Below are 8584 nucleotides of genomic sequence, written 5' to 3'. Positions count from 1 at the left end.
TAGGGCCCCGCAAGTTTGGTAGTGAGCACGCGATCGACTTTGCTATCTTCGCTGCCTTTTCGCTCTTGTATTGCAGGTGCCGTGTTAATGTTAGTCTGCAGTCGATTATCACTCCTAAGTATTTTGTGGCGTCTTGTGACTGTATCCTGGTATCTCCAGCCTCTTTCTCGAGTTTATATGAATACCGCTTTTCTTTTGTCAAATTTAAATCCACTAACTGCAGCCACTTCTTGATCATATGGGTTTATTCTATTCGCTGTAGCAGTAATTTCCAAGGATTGATTCCTGTGGTAGCCCTTCAATGATCAGCCATTCTCTGTACTCTTTTTGTATTTCATAACGGAGTTTCCTGCCAGTAAAGTTGCAAGCCACTGTATTAATAAGGTAAGATATGGTGCCGTGTAGGGCAGCTACGACACAGTTGTGTGTATGTGTGTGGCTGTCATTAATTATATTATTTAAGTCACGAATTGCATATCTTTAAAACCAATCTCCTTACCTTTCTATTAAAGGGTTTCCATTGCAAATGATTAATTCCATGATAAGTGATTCAAGTTAAGTTTGCGGTCGAATTCAATTAATAATAAATAAATTGATTTTCTTAGCAGCTTATTCACAAATACAGTTTACTTGCATATCTGCAAGGTAATTAAATCTACGTCTACTTATTAGTTTTATTATTAATAATGGAGAAAAGAAAAATTGCAAGAGAGTTGCGATTAAATGAAAATAAAAGTAAATTTTTAATTGATGACGGACTACAAAGAATGTATAGAGTAAAGTAAAGTTTTCTAAAAAGACACCGTTACATTAAAAAATACATTAATCGTCAACTTCCCGATATGACTTTTCTTGGTAGCGTAGTGTCTTTGAAGACTGGAGCAATCAGTGCAACACATCTCTAAAAATTTGTGTGTGTGTTTTTCCTATAGAATATCGAAATTGGGCCGATATGTTGTCTATATGTGGTTATAATTTTGATTTTGGTTCAATTTTATAAATTATAATAATTGTGGTGCGAAGGTATGTTAAGTTTGTGCGGAGATATATAAAACCCAAAAGGAAGTAAGATAGACACAGCCCTCATTATATCGATCGATTGAGAAAATGTTGTCATGCATAGGCGATGTTTAGTCCATGCATAACGCACACATAGCGCATCCTTAGCGCACGCATAGGCAGTGCATAGCCCGTATTTAAATCTCCTTACAATTTCATTTATTTAGAACCTTTTTGTTTTTTTTTTTACAACTCGTAGACGACTTATACCCAATTTTGATCAAATTTGATCGCTTAATCTAAATTGTGATAATAAGCATAAAGTGTAAGCCCTGACAATCCGCGAAAGAGTATCTTACGCCAATCAATATTTCCGTGGCAATGGAATGAATTGCATCCTTTGCCGGATGATATGAAAATATGTAACACATAATAGTAGTTATTAATAATGAATAAAGAGGAAAAGTTTTTTACCGCATTGAAATTATTCGAGAAAATATTTATTGGTGTATGCATGATGCAAAAAAATTTTACTATCATTAATCAATAAAACCTCTTAAATGGTATCAACTTAATTGTGAAATGAATACAAAACCCTATCAATTATCGCATTGACCATACGCAGTGGGTAAATAATTGCTTGGAACGAAAAAAACAACTAATAAATTACGCACGTTCATAAGTGTGTTCGTCTGTTTCCTTTCTGCGTCGTTCAATAAGCTTGCATAGCTTTCGCCAATGTATATTCCATTACATGTGGTATTCAATGAAATTTAATTAAACTGACTAACTTTGAATATTTACCAGCGCAGATTAAGAAACGAAAAGCATGTCACTATGTCAGTCAACGACAGATATCGACCCAATTTTTGTGTACATTCGTACTAATATTGATTAACTGGTAAACCTTTAAAGATGCTTTTGTTTACACAAATTCCTCAACATAACAAAATCAAGCGATTGCACGGCGTAATTCCATCTCGGATTATGTAATTGTATATATAAATCCCAACTAGGAAGTGATCGTCTACTAGTGGAAATCCTTAAGAAGAAGCCATTGAGACAACTATATCAAATAATACATATTACGCTAATGGTGTTTATAACACATTCACGCACTATATATGTACTCCCGGCTCTCATTTATTAAGTCATTCTAATTCAGCGATTTTCGAATAAGAAAATTAAACCATATTTGCGGACATGGAATCGTACAAAACAATAACGTTAGTATGAAGGCAAACACTACAACCTGCAGAACAAATTCGTCCGTTCTCCTGCTTCCTTCACTCTTTTATATGTATTGTGAGTAGCCAAAGTCGACCCTCATTTTGGCCTCACAAATACTTCGGGGCGAGTGCGAGGCTAGGCTAAGTTAGGTTAAAAATTAAGAATAGGATTAAGTAAAGTACTAGACAGACGATAGGAAATAAGAGAACCTCAGTCAGAAACAGACGTTTTCTCATTGGGATCTGGTAAGGTTGCTAAAAGGCAAATTTGACGGAAGTCATAAAAGAGTTGGCTTCAAATTGTCTGTGTCGAGGGGCAGACCGGTCCGGTCGAGTAGAAGAGAGAGTCAGTCAAGAGTCGAGAGCAAGCCGGTCGGAAAAGAATCTATATTAACTGAATTTAACAATAGGGTAGAGAGTAATAATAAGTAATTTAAGCTTCCCTTTTGATTGTAAATAATAAACGAGTTGAAAATGACGTAAACTAAATGAAAAAGAAACTAAAAGAAAGAAAGTTCTTACGAGCCAAAGCCTGGTGTGGCCGAGCATACTCCAGCACCAGGAAATGGGCAAAAACCCTTACAGTATATAAAAACATTCTCATTGGCTTAGTCCATTCGCAACCCCAATCGTATCTCAAATGAATAAACGCGAACTAAAATATTGCTATTTACGAATAGGAGATAAGCGATTGAAAAATTTTGCAACTTCCGCTAGCAGCATGAAAAGCAAATGATCTTAACCGTGAGCTACATAAATATTTACAAAGTATACGCTGGCTTCCAGAAAGATTAAAACCAAAGGAGTAGAAGGATATAGAAAGTTTTGCAACCAGGGACTCTATACTATTGACCGTTGGGTCGATTTGACCTAAAAATAGAAAAAATTAGAAAAATTGCCAGACGTTTTCATAAAAAAAAACATGATATCTTCTCAACCCTAAAGCCGCATTGATTTTAAACACTGCCAACAATTGCGGTAAATAGTGACATACGCATACATATTTACATCAGTGTAGACTCTATATATGTTTATAGCGGCCACGGTGGTTATTGATTGAGAAATTTTGTGTACTCTTTGCATGCATTCAGTTCTGACTTAAATAATTTAAAAAAGATTCCAACTATTAAATAAAGAAATGTTTTAATTGAAGATCTGTTCTCGAAAAAAAAAAAACAAAAAAAAAAAAAGAGAAAACATCAAAATAGTTAGTTATTGAGACTTTTGTTCACAGATCTCATACAACGATGAACGAGAATTTTGCATAGAGGATAGGCTAATAGAATTTCTCAAAAATCCTCCAAAGCCGAAAAAAAAATTAATAAAATAATTAATTGGAAATTATTCGGCTTCAGTTGTCTATTCGCGCAAAACACAGCCTAAGCATTTATTAAGCACGTAAAGTACAAGCGAAGTGTACATAAAATCATATATAAAAACTAGAATTTAAACTCTATTGTATTTTCATAACATTTGGATTTCCTGCAATAATTTCATATTGTATAGGTAACTCTAGCAAACTCTTTTATATATATGTTTTTAGTTTCATTGATGATTTTTTTTTTTAATTAGCATGTGGTGTGGCTTCGAAAGCCGCAAACACCGCAATACTAATGAAAATCTTTCCAGCTTTTGTTAGAACATCATCGTTATATCTAAACGTACACTAATGCCACAATTCTTTTTTTTTTTTATTTTTTTTTTTATTTTCGCCACATAGCTGGCGTAACCTATAGTTGATACAATTTCAAATCATGATGACCGCATCATAGTCGCTTCACTATATTATATTTATAAAAATGCGTGTGTTTTTTCTTCTTTTTTGTTTTGAAATATTTTCCAATTTAAATTCAGCGCATTTAAGCTCAAGAATTTCACTTTAACATTTTGTTCGCGCTTTGCGTAAAGTAAAATTTAAATGACTTGCTCTTTATTTTTGCAAACCGATGGTTAGCACAATAAAGCTTAGAAAATGCTTCGTCATCACGAATGAATGCTTTGTTGTAGTTGTCTTCTTGTCTGAGGCCCAAGCGTAGACTCAAAACTGTCTTTTGAAGTAGGTCAGCTCGGCCCTGTTGTTAGATGCTCCACGGATTTAAATGTTTATGTTAATAACTTGTTGTTGTTGTTGTCGATAAATTGCAGCCAAGTTTTGTATGCGTGGTATACGAACTTTCCGCTTTAAACTAACTGACTAAGAATAAAGGTCCTATTGGCTTAGTCCATCTCCATTCAACATACCCGAAAAAAAAAGGATAAAGTTTTTCATTATGTTTCTTAATTTCTTTCGTTACATTTTCAATTAATCGCTTTTAACCGTAAAAAAAAAAAAAAAAAAAAATTGACTGAAAAATGATTAGGAAAAGCGACGCAGAGTAATTGTTTACAAGACATTTGTCCGTCAATTCGGAAAACAGGTTTATTGCACGTAGAATACTCTCAGCAGGGGAATTGTAGTCCATTCGGCCCACTCACCAGTCTTAGCTTCGTCCGATTGTTGCTCACTTGCAGCCGATAATTTCGTACGAAAATGGCTCGATGGCTAGTTTGCCTCAAAAGAGCAACAATCTTATTGCTGAGGCAACCAGATATTGTCAGAAAAGGGGGAAAAATGCATAGCTAGCGATGATCAATACTTTGAATTGAAAGCTTTTTTTACATACCTGACAGGTGTTTAAGCAATTTTCAATGTTAATGAGATGAATATAAAAAAATGCGTCCTTAAAACGAATACGAACGCCTTTACTTTGCCTTGCCTTGACTCTAGAAAATCTAGACACGTGTAAAGGCGAATTTGAATTCGCTTCATGACAAAAATCAGAGAAAAGTTCTCATACGTTTTAAGAGAGATTGCAATACTGACTACATTGACAGATTTATAACTCGATTGCTACATATAGAGGATTTAAATCGGAATCTATCGGAGAACTTAAGATTGGAGCAATTTTCATTTTCTTAAAGTTTCTTACATTTCTTAATAATTATATAAAGGGTTTATGGGCGACCATTAAAAATTATTGTCTGAACATATCTGCACATAAGCTGAACAGATCTCCCAGAGGACGGTAAATAGAAGAAAATCGAACGCACGACAAAACTTATATAATTTTTTGTTTAGTGTTTTACAGAGAAATGCATGAAAATACAAATTTTTCTTCTTACATAATTAATTCGCAATTTATTCAAAACTGTAATAAGTAAATGTTATTGCAATGAATGTTTAAGTAAAGTTAAGAAAATTCATTAAAATAATTTGAAGGACAGAAATAAATGAATAGTTAAATGGAAAGCCCAGTACAAGAAGTCTGTCTTACTTCATTGGATTCATCCAGAAGATGATTGCGAAGGATGAGCGTATTACGTTTTACATAAATTAAAATTGTTTATTAAGGAATTACGCAAGGATTTCGCTCCTTATATTACGTATTAAAGTATTAAAGTTTTTTTTCTCGTTTATTATTAATTAAATAAATATTAATTGTATAAGAGATTTGCAAAGACTTTTATTCTACTAAAAATTAAATAAAATGACAAAATTCTAATGAAATAGGATTAAATCAAATATACGCAATACACTATTGTTATAATTGATAATTATTGAGATAATTATATGTCGCTAATAATATTTTGTTTACTAATTAGCATAATGAGTTATATAAGGATATCACTTTCAATTATAATTGCAACCGTATTTATATTATGCATAACATTATATACATATACATATACATATATATTTATACATATGTATATATATATATATAAATATTTATTTATAGCTATATAAAAATAAATAAACATTTAAACTCAATGGTGAATAATATTTTATTCACTGTACATAAAAGAGAGGAAATGAGGTAAAGACACTTTCTTCGCATATTAGTAAAAGATTAGCGTTTTTAAACCGAAATTTAGACATTTAAAGAGTTTATCTTTACCATGTTTTTCCAATAATTAAATTACATTTTTTACGTTCTTGCCACTGATTATGAAAGGATAACAACTTCGAAACAACTTCCTTTCCAGTCGCAATTGTTTGCTTGTATTCTCACAATCATAACTCCGTGCTTTTTCATTTGGTTGATTGGGTACATAGACGATGTTCTATAAGATGTCAACAAATCCTTGCGATACATATCACATCACAGAAAGTCTACAGTTTAAATTGGCATATGTAACGGGATCAATTCTGAGATATCCCTATGTCTAACCAATACAATTACTGCGATTAATGCGATCTTTGACAGAATGCATCACAAATCCAAAGTTACTTGAATCACAGATTGATTTTTAATTATACCAGTCGAAGGTATATATATATATATATTTTTTTTTATTGATATTAACGTTTTTGTTGATGTTAATATTTCCCCTTCTTCACCTTTTCGATTAGCAGACACTGTATGAAAATTTTTACAAATTACGAAAGACTTTTTTTCTTCTCAACTCGATAGAAACCGATTAAAAATTATCGACATTTGGATTTGAAACAAACCATTGTTGCTCGTCCGCTCGTACCTACGTAACATTTTACAGTTTTTTTTGAGTGAAAGCATTTCATGAAAGCAAAAAACATCAAGAAAAAAAAAAAAGGAAAAATTGCTCTGAATCAATGTAAAAAAAGTGGTTTCTCTATCTTGTAGCGTTTGCACGTATCACGTCGAAAATGATTACGGATATGAAACACCGTTATAATAGCCTTCAGCTTTGTTTACAGAAGACTACGTTTTTAATGAAAAAAAAAAAAAAAAAAAAAATTTTTTTTGCTTACATACGTTCTCTCAACCAACTTCTATACTTTCAATAAAGCCGTGCATCGGCAATAGCATTTCCTATCGTAATAGATGGATTCATTCGATTTATAAGAAGAAGAAGAAGAAGAAGAAGAAAAACTAAAACAAAAAAAACAACAAAAAATACAATAAAAAATTAAACTTCATATGTGTGCTTGACACATATAGTAGGTTTAAGAACTTATTCGAAAATTTAATTGAAATTTTCAAAATTCAAGCTTTTGGATAATTTAAAATTGGAAAGTGAAACTTTTTTCTCTTCTAAATAAACTTAGTATTGTTTGTTATTGTGGCGGCATTACAAGTTACATATCACAGTCACAAACCGTATAACCACTAAATTTTAGAGGTAAACATGTTGTTGCTGTTTAATAGCAAATGTAACCAAAATTACACACATTGCATTAGCAAGAATAATGCATAATTTAGTATGTTTACCTAACTTGGTATCAGCAGATACCACACACCAATTGATAAACATTTAAAAATATTTGAATACATTCCTACGGTTATATAGCTAGATCGCACATCATGTACATGGGAAAGTTCATTGTTCAAAGCTTGCATATTTGATTATTATTAAAATAGTGCTAAGTCATAGATAGTTTAACGGTAACGTCAGGCAATGCCAATAATCTAAAGAAAAAATAGAAAGAGAGCTTACAAAGCAACAATTAAGAATACATTTAAATAATAAAAAAAAATAGTTTTAAAAAAAATGTTGAAAACTTGCATTGTGGGCGTGGCATTTTCAATAACAACCCGGGTGCAAGAACTTCTAATGTTTCTGTCAAATTTGAAGTCAAAATCTTGATTTTTGCGACCAGGACAATGGTTACAATGGACCTTACATAGACGGACAGACAGACAAACAGACGGAAAGGCTTATATCGATTTAGAATTTGAGTCTAATCAGGAATATATATATACTTTATAGGGGTCTCTGATGCTTCCTTCTGAGTCGACATTTTTAAGATTGAGAAACTGTTTCCTTATATTCTGTTAGGTCTATATGGAAATAGAACTCCTATTATCTAATAACCTAGATAAGCAAAACCTAGCTAAATTTATAATTTATCGCCTCGCATAGTGGATAGTTGCGTTTTCTTTTTTCTTTTTTTTTTAATGATTGATAATTCAGGGGATGTCACTTGTTCGTTTCACACGATTAAGGCCAGAACAGAAAGAAGAAATGAAGGAAGGGAATGATGCAGAGAGATGGCCGCAAACATCGGTGAGTCCGTGGAATCAATCGGCTTTTACCAAATGAATACTCACTATAGCTATGGCCAAAGTGAAATTTGAATCCGAGAACTAACTGACTCACTTGTTAGATTAGTTTATCGTGATGTCAACAATAAAGCAATTTTTCTTGCATCTAACATTCTTTAAATCCTCCTTTTAGTATTAGAATTAATTTCTTTGGTATTAGTTAGTAACAATAAAAGTTGGTTAGTAATAATGAAAGCATTTAGAAAAAGAAATTTTGAGCAACCAGTTTCAAAACACCATTGTTGGTTGGCCTACGCGATCATAACAACAAATAAATAACAATTTTTAATG

The sequence above is a fragment of the Glossina fuscipes genome, unplaced genomic scaffold, assembly GCF_014805625.2.
Source record: "Glossina fuscipes isolate IAEA_lab_2018 unplaced genomic scaffold, Yale_Gfus_2 3, whole genome shotgun sequence".
NCBI classification, from domain to species: domain Eukaryota; kingdom Metazoa; phylum Arthropoda; class Insecta; order Diptera; family Glossinidae; genus Glossina; species Glossina fuscipes.
Note: the sequence above shows the minus strand (reverse complement) of the source record.